This window comes from Cetorhinus maximus, chromosome 8, assembly GCF_964194155.1.
Source record: "Cetorhinus maximus chromosome 8, sCetMax3.hap1.1, whole genome shotgun sequence".
NCBI classification, from domain to species: domain Eukaryota; kingdom Metazoa; phylum Chordata; class Chondrichthyes; order Lamniformes; family Cetorhinidae; genus Cetorhinus; species Cetorhinus maximus.
Genome location: NC_135886.1, coordinates 82,334,229 through 82,346,437, shown reverse-complemented (window position 1 = coordinate 82,346,437; position 12,209 = coordinate 82,334,229).

Genomic DNA, 12,209 nt, shown 5'->3' with positions numbered 1-12,209 from the left:
ATCAGATTATTTGCCAAGTATTTGGCAACTTTAAACATTATCTTTTGGCAATGAACCATACGAGTCATTCCTCAAACAAGAGGGAACAAAAAAATGCAACAGTGGACTCTGGTAAAAGTCTCATCAGTTTTATTAATTAACTGAGAATGGTAGATATATTCACAAATCAAGTATTTTCGGAACTGGGCGTATGCAATATTTTTCCCCTCATTTCCTTTGGGTTAAATGCAGGAATCTGAGGGAAAATTTAAAGTTCCTAACAAAGTTCTAGCAACTCTGCTGCCCCACAAAATGTGTTGTTTGCTGACACCTGTTGAGGGAATGGAGCCTTGAGTGAATGCTGTCTGTCTATTCATCTATTTATTGTGGAGGAGTGCAAAGCCAGCCTCTAATCTGCCCTCAACTTTCACATACACACATTTTTTAGTCAGTGGATGATAATTGTTTCAATATGCCTTTAAAGGATAGCCGCATTACATCACTGAAAGGAAGTATGTCATGACATCCAGTTTTAGTTTCGTTTTGAGTTTTAAGCAGAGTACACACAGCTCTGATGTCTTCAAGCTTTCTGTCCATGTATATCTGTTCACATGTACCTAGAATTAATAAATGAACCCACAACATGTTTACCCAATCCCTTATGAGTGATTGGTGCTTTTATATCATTATAACACACACAACAGTAGTGAGGGGCTGAAACAGATTTCTTTTCCCTAGCTAAGGGGAAAACTCTAGTGCTTCCAGTGCTATATGTGTTTCTCACAGCTGTATGAATCAGCACCATGCTAAACAATGCCTTTATGAAAAGGAAAGCATCGAATGAGCTCAAAACTAAACTTATTCAGTATGTTGTCAATGAAAATAATATGGTCCTTTTTGTAGCTCAAGTAGAAACAGAGAGCAGCTGGAAAAAAGCTGCAACAAAAGAACATGTATCATAGCCCTTGTTGATGCTACTCATGGAAAATGGAACTAAGGCCACCAACAGGTAGCAGGTTTCCCCACAGCCCAGAGGAACCCTGAGCCTGGTTCAGCAAGCAGTGGCTAACTCCTTGTTTGAATTTCTATAACACATGAAGGCAGCATCTTATCGACGTCCAGTTCTGTTCTTAACAATATCCATCCATGCGCTCTTGCATCAGGAGCCATGGATAGCAATTAAGAGTGATAACTCTGCTGAATATATTCCCTCACTATCTGCCAAATATATTCCCTCGATACAGTAGATGTTTGTATTCTTTGGATACTATCGAGCTGATATTGGGATTAAGTCTGAAACTTTCTGGTTTGGTGCATTTATCAGATTGAGCTTCTGAGTTACTACATTTTCTACTTTTTAATCCCTTTTTATTAATAAGATTAGTATCTTTCCATCATCCTTCCATCACTGGGGTTCCTCTTTGTCCCATAGGTGAGTATCAGTAAAGCTAATGAACATTTTTAGGGCTGCTTACCTTGAAATGTATATAATGCATATAAGTTGCAGCATGGAAACAAGCCATTCTACCTAATCAGTCAGTGTTTACCTGCTCCATGTGAGCAAATAGTTCTATCTCATTTGACAAGTTTGTTCCCAGATCCCTTCAAACCCTTTCCTTCATCCATTTATTCAATTTAATCCAGAATGTTTCTGCTTCAACCACTAACTCTGGAAGAAAATTTCAGTGCTTCCCAACTCTCTCCATAAAGATGCTTCTCCTACACACTGTTCTAATCTCTTACATTTACTCTGGTATCTTTGGCTGCAACTATGACTTCATGATCAGTTGGCTGGACACGTGGATCTATGGAACAGGGCTGATCATGGCCATTCATTTTTTTGGCTATCCTCTCCCCCAAAATGATATATCCTGAGTCTGCACAACAGTCTGTCCAAAAGTCCAGCCAAGAATGTGGGGCATTTGGCTGAGAAGGTAAAATATCAGTTAAAACAAGATAACGTCTGTGTTTACAATAAATGTGCTCAGGTGAATTTTCGAGTCCAGCTCTTGTTAAATCTCTCATCTAAAGTAAATAAAAGCTGAAGATACAACAGATAATGGCTGAAGTTTGAGCTTAATAAAACATTTGTGTTTGGTCAGGAAGATATGTAATTTAAATCATGTCTAACATGTCCTTACGGTCAGTGAGGGGAAAATTGGATAAGGCCCGAAAATCTTTAACAAATGAACCACTAGCCTCACATGCTATCAACCTGTGTTGAACCTCGGTTGGACCACACTTAGAGGACCATGTGCAGTTCTGCTGGCCATATTATAAAAATGATGGAGGCACTGGAGAGGGTGAAGAGGATTTACAAGGATTATACCAGAAATTGTGGGTATACATATCACTGAAGGATTGACAGGCTGGGTCTCTTCCCCCTTGAAAAAAGGCTGAAGGATGATCTAACAGAGGCCTTTTAAAACATGAAAGATTTTTATAAAGTGGATAGAGAGAGAATATTTCCTGTTGTGGGGAAGATCGTAAACAGACGCTATCAACATAAGATAATCATCAAGAAATCCAATACGGAATTCAGAAGAAACATCTTCACTTAAAGATTGGTAAGAATGTAGAGCTCACTACCACAGGGAGTGTGTTGAAGTGAATAGTAGAGATGCATTTAAAGGGAAATAATTCAAGCATATGAGGGAGAAGAAAGTTATAATGCTAGATTTGGATGAGAAAAGATGGGAGGGGGCTCACGTGGAATATAAACACTGGCATGACTGGTTAGGCAAAATGCCTTGTTTCTGTACCATATGTTCTATGTAATCCTATGTCTGTAATGTGAAGCATAACTCTGACCTCACATTCATTCATAGCTTCACCTTATCCTTACACACTTCGCACTCCTCCAAGTTTCACTCCTCCAAATCTCTCAGCCCGACGTCATCGCGCGTCATATTACGCTTGGGTGTGTCGGGCATGTGCCTGCACACCAAACATAAAATTCTGGCCCTTATTATATTGTTCAGGACAGTTCATTGCATAATGGTATTTTGAGTCGCATCTAAAACACCAATTGACCCACACTCTGGGCATTTCTGGGGTTCATTCTTTTTCGTTGTAATTCCCTAATTCTTTTCTCCTGCCATAATTGTCAAAGGTGTTTCTATCCTCATTGTTTCTAGTTACAAATCTCCTTTTGTACTGACCCCTGCATCCTGTTTCTAAACGATCTCGCTATCTCATTAACATTGTATCCTCCATTTTCTGACTTACTGCTGAATGGTTCATTTTTGCCATGAATGCTGCTGGAAAGGAATGTTTTCCGAAGAATTTTTTTTTAAGAGCTCCTGACATCTGTTCTAGCAGTGTGTGTCTTTCTGCAAATGTAACTCCAATCAGAACTAGAAGGCTGTCCATATTTGATACTCTGGCACAGTCTAGTAAGTTAAATGCCAGAGATAAAAACAAAAAACTACTGCGGATGCTGGAAATCCAAAACAAAAACAGAATTACCTGGAAAAACTCAGGTCTGGCAGCATCGGCGGAGAAGAAAAGAGTTGACGTTTTGAGTCCTCATGACCCTTCAGCAGAACTGAGTAAAGTTAGGAGAGGGGTGAAATATAAGCTGGTTTAAGGTGGGGGGTGGGGTGGGGGGGGGGGGGGTAGTAGGGACAAGCAAGCAGTGATAGGAGCAGATAATCAAAACATGTCACAGACAAAGGAACAAAGACGTGTTAAAGGTGGTGATATTATCTAAGAGAATGTGCTAATTAAGAATGGATGGCAGGACACTCAAGGTACAGCTCTAGTAGGGGTGGGGTGGAAAGACTGACAGGGCATTACAGGTGTACATTTAAAAATAATGGAAATAGGTGGAAAAAGAAAAATCTATATAAATTATTGGAAAAAACAAAAGGGAGGGGGAAGAAACGGAAAGGGGGTGGGGATGGGGGAGTGAGTTCAAGCTCTAAAGTTGTTGAATTCAATATTCAGTCCGGAAGGCTGTAAAGTGCCTAGTCGGAAGATGAGGTGCTGTTCCTCCAGTTTGCGTTGGGCTTCACTGGAACAATGCAGCAAGCCAAGGACAAACATGTGGGCAAGAGAGCAGGGTGGAGTGTTAAAATGGCAAGTGACAGGGATGTTTGGGTCTTTCTTGTGGACAGACCGCAGGTGTTCTGCAAAGCGGTCGCCCAGTTTACGTTTGGTCTCTCCAATGTAGAGGAGACCGCATTGGGAGCAACGAATGCAGTAGACTAAGTTAGGGAAAATGCAAGTGAAATGCTGCTTCACTTGAAAGGAGTGTTTGGGCCCTTGGACGGTGAGGAGAGAGGAAGTGAAGGGGCAGGCGTTGCATCTTCTGCCTGGGCATGGGGAGGTGCCATAGTTGGGGGTTGAGGAGTAGGGGGTGATGGAGGAGTGGACCAGGGTGTCCCGGAGGGAACGATCCCTACGGAATTCCGCCAGGGGGGGTGAAGGGAAGATGTGTTTGGCGGTGGCATCATGCTGGAGTTGGCGGAAATGGCGGAGGATGATCCTTTGAATGCGGAGGCTGGTGGGGTGATAAGTGAGGACAAGGGGGACCCTATCATGTTTCTGGGAGGGAGGAGAAGGCGTGAGGGCGGATGCGCAGGAGATGGGCTGGACACGGTTGAGGGCCCTGTCAACGACCGTGGGTGGAAAACCTCGGTTAAGGAAGAAGGAGGACATGTCAGAGGAACTGTTTTTGAAGGTAGCATCATCAGAACAGATGCGATGGAGGCGAAGGAACTGAGAGAATGGGATGGAGTCCTTACAGGAAGCGGGGTGTGAGGATCTGTAGTCGAGGTAGCTGTGGGAGTCGGTAGGCTTGTAATGGATATTGGTGGACAGTCTATCACCAGAAATTGAGACAGAGAGGTCAAGGAATGGAAGGGAAGTGTCAGAGATGGACCATGTGAAAATGATGGAGGGGTGGAGATTGGAAGCAAAATTAATAAATTTTTCCAGGTCCCGACGAGAGCATGAAGCAGCACCAAAGTAATCATCGATGTACCGGAGAAAGAGTTGTGGAAGGGGGCCGGAGTAGGACTGGAACAAGGAATGTTCCACATACCCCATAAAGAGACAGGCATAGCTGGGGCCCATGCGGGTACCCATAGCCACACCTTTTATTTGGAGGAAGTGAGAGGAGTTAAAGGAGAAATTGTTCAGTGTGAAAACAAGTTCAACCAGACGGAGGAGAGTAGTGGTGGATGGGGATTGTTCGGGCCTCTGTTCGAGGAAGAAGCTGAGAGCCATCCCGGACCATCCTGGTGGGGGGATGGAGGTGTAAAGGGATTGGACGTCCATGGTGAAGAGGAAGCGGTTGGGGCCAGGGAACTGGAAATTGTTGATGTGACGTAAGGTGTCAGAGGAATCACGGACGTAGGTGGGAAGGGACTGGACAAGGGGAGAGAGAAGGGAGTCAAGATAACGAGAAATGAGTTCTGTGGGGCAGGAACAGGCTGACACGATCGGTCTGCCGGGACAGTTCTGTTTGTGGATTTTGGGTAGGAGGTAGAAGCGGGCCGTCCGAGGTTGGGCGACTATCAGGTTGGAAGCTGTGGGAGGAAGATCTCCAGAGGAGATCAGGTCATTGACAGTCCTGGAAACAATGGCTTGATGTTCAGTGGTGGGGTCATGGTCCAGGGAGAGGTAGGAGGAAGTGTCTGCGAGTTGACACTCAGCCTCCGCGAGGTAGAGGTCAGTGCGCCAGACAACAACAGCACCACCCTTGTCAGTGGGTTTGATGACAATGTTGGGGTTGGACCTGAGAGAACAGAGTGCAGTAAGTTCAGAGAGAGACTGATTAGAATGTGTGAGAGGAGCAGAGAAATTGAGATAACGAATGTCACGCCGACAGTTCTCAATGAAAAGAGAAATGCCAGCACTGATTGGGGAATTTCTAGACAGAACTTTTGTAATCTTGCATATAGTCTGCTGAATTCCATTATATAACCTTCTACGGAACTTTCTTCCAACTTTCTAAATTTGTCAAAATCTGACCGCACTTTGTAAGCACTTAATAAGTCATCCTTCTGGTAGGTGTTACCCATAAAATCTAATAATGTTTCCAAACCGTCATCCATGTTCAAATGCTCAGGCTCCAACTCCGAAAATGCTTTGGACTTTATTTTGCTTTTGTATGGTAACGAAAGTGCCAAGGCCATTCCTTGTTTTTTCTTCAGCAAGGATGTAATCAGTGCCCACATAGTTACTTCATTCTTCCATTGCTCATAGAATTCACTCTCAGAAAACATCCTGAGACTCTACATTTTGATTCAGCCATTCTCCAAAGTTACACCAAACCACTCTGCTCAAAGTTATCTCCCTATACAGTCTTTTGTCTGAAGAAAGCTTAGTTTCCAATCTTTTACTTACAAGCAGCAACCACCCTCTGCTACCACTGTTAAGGTCCAATAGCTGTTTAGCAATAAAGACTGAAATCAAGCCTGGCTTCTTCAAATAGAGTTTTGCTTTTAGGTGCTTAAAACTCTACCAACAAACTTGTCTCACCTGTTATCCCTTTTACTCTTTTGAACAACCAAAGGGGTACTTAGGTTGTTAACTAATAATCAGCAATTGAACTCCTTTAACTGTTTCCTTCCCCAACAGCTCCATGAATCATGAGCCTGTTGTCCTCTCTCAGCATTTATCCTCCCACTGTTGCCACTTTGCAAGTCTCCTTGCTGTTACCTGTCAGCCAGTCAGTCCAGATGGCCGCCACTATTGCTGAGGTGGTGCAGTCTGATGCTGAGCATTCGAGCCCCAAAACTGCTCGAGGGCCACCTCCAAGTCCATCTGCAATCTCCCCCACTCAAAGTCAGCAGCCTTTCATCAGCTATGCTGCTGGCACTGGGGTAGCATTCTGTAAAAGCACCAGGACAGACAAAGACACCCCCAAGGCAAGCACAAAGGGAATGCAGAAGAGTGATTAATTGACTTCTGTCTGGAATATTGCATTTTTTTTGATAAAGTTGATTTGGATCATTTGTTTTGTGGTGGCTTTTATTTCAGGATTGTGGCCAAGAGGACAAAGTGATCACCAGTGACAGAGCAAAGGTGAGCTGTGGGACTGTTGTAAAATGGGAAAATAGGGTTGCATTCAGTGTTTTCACAGTCAGATGAGGCAATCATGGATAGCCCAGTCAGAAAGAGGATATGTCTCCACCCGTTTTTCCTCCCCTTCCACCTTCTCCTCTTCCCCTCAGCTGCTCTCTGGCAAAGTCTACGATCTCATGATGGTGAGGTTGTGCAAGCCATCATAAATTGACACATTCTCCAATGAGTACTGCAGGGCTCCTCCAGAGCAGTCCAGGCAGCGGAAGTGTTGCTTGCATATCTCAGTGGCCCTCTCTATGTCCCTTGTGGCAGAATGGCTCTCACTATATACATGTTGCCCATGTATGATTGGGTTTTACACAGGAGTCATGGACCAGGTGGTCAGCTGATTGCCCTTATCACCCAGCAGCCACCCTCTGGTTTGACGTGGTGGCTCATATACTGATAGAACAGTACACTGATACAGAATACTGGCACCATGTCCACTGCCAAGATTTTTTGTATTTATTCATGGGATGTGGGCATTGCTGGCAAGGCCATCATTTATTGCCCATTCCTAATTGCCGTTGAGAAGATGGTGGCGAGCCACACAATTAGACCACTCCTGTCCATGTGGTGTAGGTACTCCCACAGTGCTGTTAGAGAGGAAGTTCCAAGATATTGACCTAGCAACTGTCAACAAACAGTGATACAGTTGCAAGTCTGGATGGTATGTGACTTAGAGAGAAACTTGCAGGTGGGGTGTTCCCATCTGCCTGCTGCCCTTGTCCTTCTAGGCAGCAGAGGAGCAGGTTTGGAAGGTGATGCCATTGAAGGATACTGGGATTCACCTGCATGATATGCTGAGCATGGTTGCACATCAACTGCAGGTTTAGGGAGTGGAACCTTTTGTGATTGCAAGTACATCTCTGCATTTAGATGCATCACCCACAGAGTCACATGTGTACAGTCAATGGCACCCAGCACCATGAGGAAGCTCACTATCTTGATGAAGCCATGTGCACACTCCACCTGCTTCTCTCTGGTCTCTGGTTAGAGAGAACACAGTGTACTCTCCTGGCATAAAAAGTATCACTAACCTCCCTTATACGGCAGACATACTGGGAAATGTTAGAGATGTCATGGCCGTAGTCACCTTCACAGCCACTGGCAATGCCATCCTTTCCCTGGGCTGAGGCTGCAAATCTGCCTGCAGAAGACGACAGACTGCAATGAGCACTTCCATCATAAAGTGGAGACATTGCGCTGTTCCTGCCTTAGGCTGAGGTAAGAGAAATGTTTCCTGAAGAATTATGAGGGGCACAGATAGGAAGAAACTTTTCCCCTTAGTGGAGGGGTCAACAACCAGAGGACACAGATTTAAGGTAAGGGGCAGGAGGTTTAGAGGGAATTTGAGTAAAACTTTCTTCACACAGAGGATGGGGGGTATCAGGAACTCACTGCCTGAAAGGGTGGTAGAAGCGGGAATCCTCACAACATTTAAGAAGTGTTTCGATGAACACTTGAAGTGCCATAGAATATAAGGCTACGGGCCAAGTGCTGGAAAATGGGATTGGAGTAGATAGGGGCTTGATGACTGACATGGACATGATTGGCCGAAGGGCCTCTTTCCATGCCGTAAAACTCTATGGGCAGGATTTTCCCGTCGGCAAGCGGGGGACGGGCCCACTCACCGACGCATAAAATGACACGCGGTGATGTCAGGCGGAACTCCCGACGTCACCGCAGCCGATTTAAATTTTCAGGTAGGGTGGGGGCTCAGCAAAATCAGCTGTGCACCCGCCGACCTGTCAATGGCCAATTGAGGCCATTGACAGAGTCATTAAAGTAATTAATGGACTTGCCCGTCCAACCTTAAGGTTGGCAGGCAGGCCAGGAGCCTTGGCGGGCATTAGAAAAAGCATGAAACCTCATCCACAGGGAGAATGAGGTTCCATGTAGGTTTTTAAAAATTTAATTAAAGTTTTTTTAAAAAAGTTATGGACATGTCCCAACTCATGTGACAGTGTCACATGAGGGGACATGTCAAGGTGTTTTTTATTTTCTATTTTTAATATTTTTTATTGTAGAGCAGAACTCCTGAGGCAGCACTTAGCCTCAGGGAGATGAGTGCGCTCTTTCATGTGCAAGGGCGAAAGAGCACACTCTCGGGTTTCGGGTTTCAGGTTTCGGGATTCCCCCCCCCCACCCTGCACAGGGAGCGCATAGCCCTTCCGTGCGGATGTCACATTGGGTGGGCCTTAATTGGCCCGCCCACGTAAAATTGCGGCGCGCCCCCAATCGGGGGCGCCGATCGGAGGCACGCCTCTTGCCCCCCCTATGACTCTTTGACCCTGGGTGGATAAGGCCTCCTGCTGACAGCCCATTTCTCTCCATTCTCCTCCTCCCTCTTTCAGCAGCTTGTCCTTGTCTGTTTTGCCTCTGCTCAATCTTCGTGACGTGTTGCAGGTCAAGGGGGATGGTCAGTACAGCATCCATGACTGGGAGCAAGTGGTCTGAGCAGAACCCTTGAAGTCAGAAACAAGGCCTTCAGCACTTACAGCATCAGTCCCTGTTAACTTTACTAACTTTAAACAGCAGTAGAAAATTCACAGATTTTCTACAACTTCAGGCAGAGGCAGTAGAAATAAATGAGCAACTAACCTGAAAGGAGTTGATGATTCCTTTATGTTTAAGAGAGGGCATTGGCTTGAGTACTGAGGGCAAAAATGGCAACCCTGGCATCAAATCAGCATTTCACTGTCTACTTTGCATAGTTCTGGTGCCCACTCCTAACGCCAGCACTAACACCCTCACCAGTGTAAGTGCACCAAAGTGAGCGAGCACAGCATAGATGGCACTTTGATGCTAAACTGCACCCAGAGGGCTGAAACCACAGGCACCGAGGAACTGAATTTTACAGCCAGTCTGTATCATTGACAAGTTCTTGGAAACTTTGTGTCCCATCCTTTAACTGAGTTCATTACTCTTCATAAAACTATTATGCAACATAACAGACCAGTTTCAAAGGATCACATTATCACAGGTCATCAGTCACTCGCAAACCTATTGCAAATCGGCCTTGAGACAACTTTTAGTCCACATGCTGTTCATTTTTAAATGCTGCATAATTAAAACAGGCCATTTCAAAAAGTTGAGATTTTTTTCAAGTCATTCTGCTTCTACTTTTGTGCCCATTCTCTGATATCCTTGTGTAATTTATTAACTTCAACCTAAGAAGATGGATTAAGCCTCAGGAAAAATAAATTCAGAGCTGGCCACTTGGCTGAGAGTGAGAGTAACCTACAGTTGCAGTAAATTATGATTCAGGCTTACAAAACTAAACATGTTTCCACAGGACAAAAGAGGGGTTTCCCTTCTCCAGTTTGCTTCCGTCATTTCCTAAAACAGATAGAGGACGGAATCTTGTTGAGGCGTCAGGGGTCTCGCCTGCCAGCTCAGCTGAAGAACCAACAAGAGACTCACGCTGCTTCTTTTCAGGAAGCCCTGCCAAGGCACAAGCCAATTAGGCAATGACAAGGCTACCAACAAGCCATCCCCTGGGATCAAGTCCCCTGGGGTGGAAGCCACGCCTACTGAGAGCTGCCAACCAACCAATCAGACGTCGGCAGCTCTGGTGCTCAGCAGCGCCACAGGGGATGCGTGGCGGCTGCTGCAGGAAAAACACTGACTGAGAACCAGGATCGCAGAATAACCCAGAACACTGATAAGTAACGTTGGAGGGGGCGGGTGTTAGCTTTCGTGGGGTGGCAGTTGCAGGGAGAGGGTTGTAGGGGTTCGGCAGCAAGGGCATTGGGTGGGAGAGTGGCTCCCAGCACCACCCCCCAACCCCTCACACTTCCAATGTTAAGCTCTTCCATCAGGCACTGAGTGCCTTTGATCAAGGGACCCCCCCACCTGCCCCCCCCTCCCCCCCTCCCCGCCCCTCCCTCTCCCCCTCTCCCCCCCTCCCTCTCCCCCCCTCCCCCCCTCCCTCTCCCCCCCCTCCCTCTCCCCCCTCCCTCTCCCCCCCTCCCTCTCCCTCCCCCCTCCTCTCCCCTCTCCCCCCTCCTCTCCCCTCTCCCCCCTCCTCTCCCCTCTCCCCCCTCCTCTCCCCTCTCCCCTCTCTCCTCTCCCCTCTCCCCCCTCCTCTCTCCTCTCCCCCCTCCTCCTCTCCCCCCTCCTCTCCCCTCCTCCTCCCCCCCTCTCCCCCCTCCTCCCTCCTCCCCCGGAGGTGACAAGCTGACCACATGGTTTTAGTTGCTGTGCATTCCACATGGCACCATGCCCGCCTCCAGTTGGGTTAATACCAGCAACGCGGGATGAGGCCCATAACTTGTCAATAATTGGCCACTGAAAGGCCTCAATAGGTGGCGGGACAGGAAGGTCGACCATGGGCCTTCCCACCCAGGACTTAATTCTGACATAGGCTGAAAGGCGGTGGGGTTCAGGTACACCAACATCCTGCCTAATCACATCCCCTTCCCAAATCCAAGCTTACCAACAGTGAGAGCAGAAAATTCCACCCACAGTTTCAAAAGGTACTCTCAATATTTCAATCAAGTGGCCATTCTTCATGTATTAGCCTAGACAGAGTGTTGACAGGTTGTTTGATTGAAGAGAGCATCTGAGTTTGATTCTGTCTTCACCTGTGTTATGACACAGCAGTTGGTAAAGCTGAGTTATTTAAAAATCCCAGAGGGAAACTTTAAGCAACTGTCATAACCTATATTTTTAAGTGGTATGTTTAAGATGCAGCTCTAAATTCAGGAATCAGCCCACCAGTTCTCAAGAGGCTTTATATCAAAATACATGAGACATTTATTAATTTACACAAGTTAAATATAGACACATGGCTACAAATTACTACTATCATAACTGTTAACAAATTCCCAAATTAATCTCCATTAAGGCAACAGCAACCCATAGACTTTAAGCAGACACCAGGCAAAGCATTTTCACCTTACAAATTCAAAATCAGGTTCCTTTCACTTTGGTTCCTTTGCAGACACAGTGGTAGGCTTACAGGCTGACATTGCCCCTGCCCTGCACACACAAAACTGCTATCTGTTATACCTAGGACATTCATTGAATGTAAATTCTCATTGTATCACCAGCCCCTAATGTTCTGTGCAGATGAATTGTGCTGTATTAGCCCTTTAAGCTCTAGCAATACATTTGTAACACTATCCCTTGGATTTTGTGTAATTCTCAGA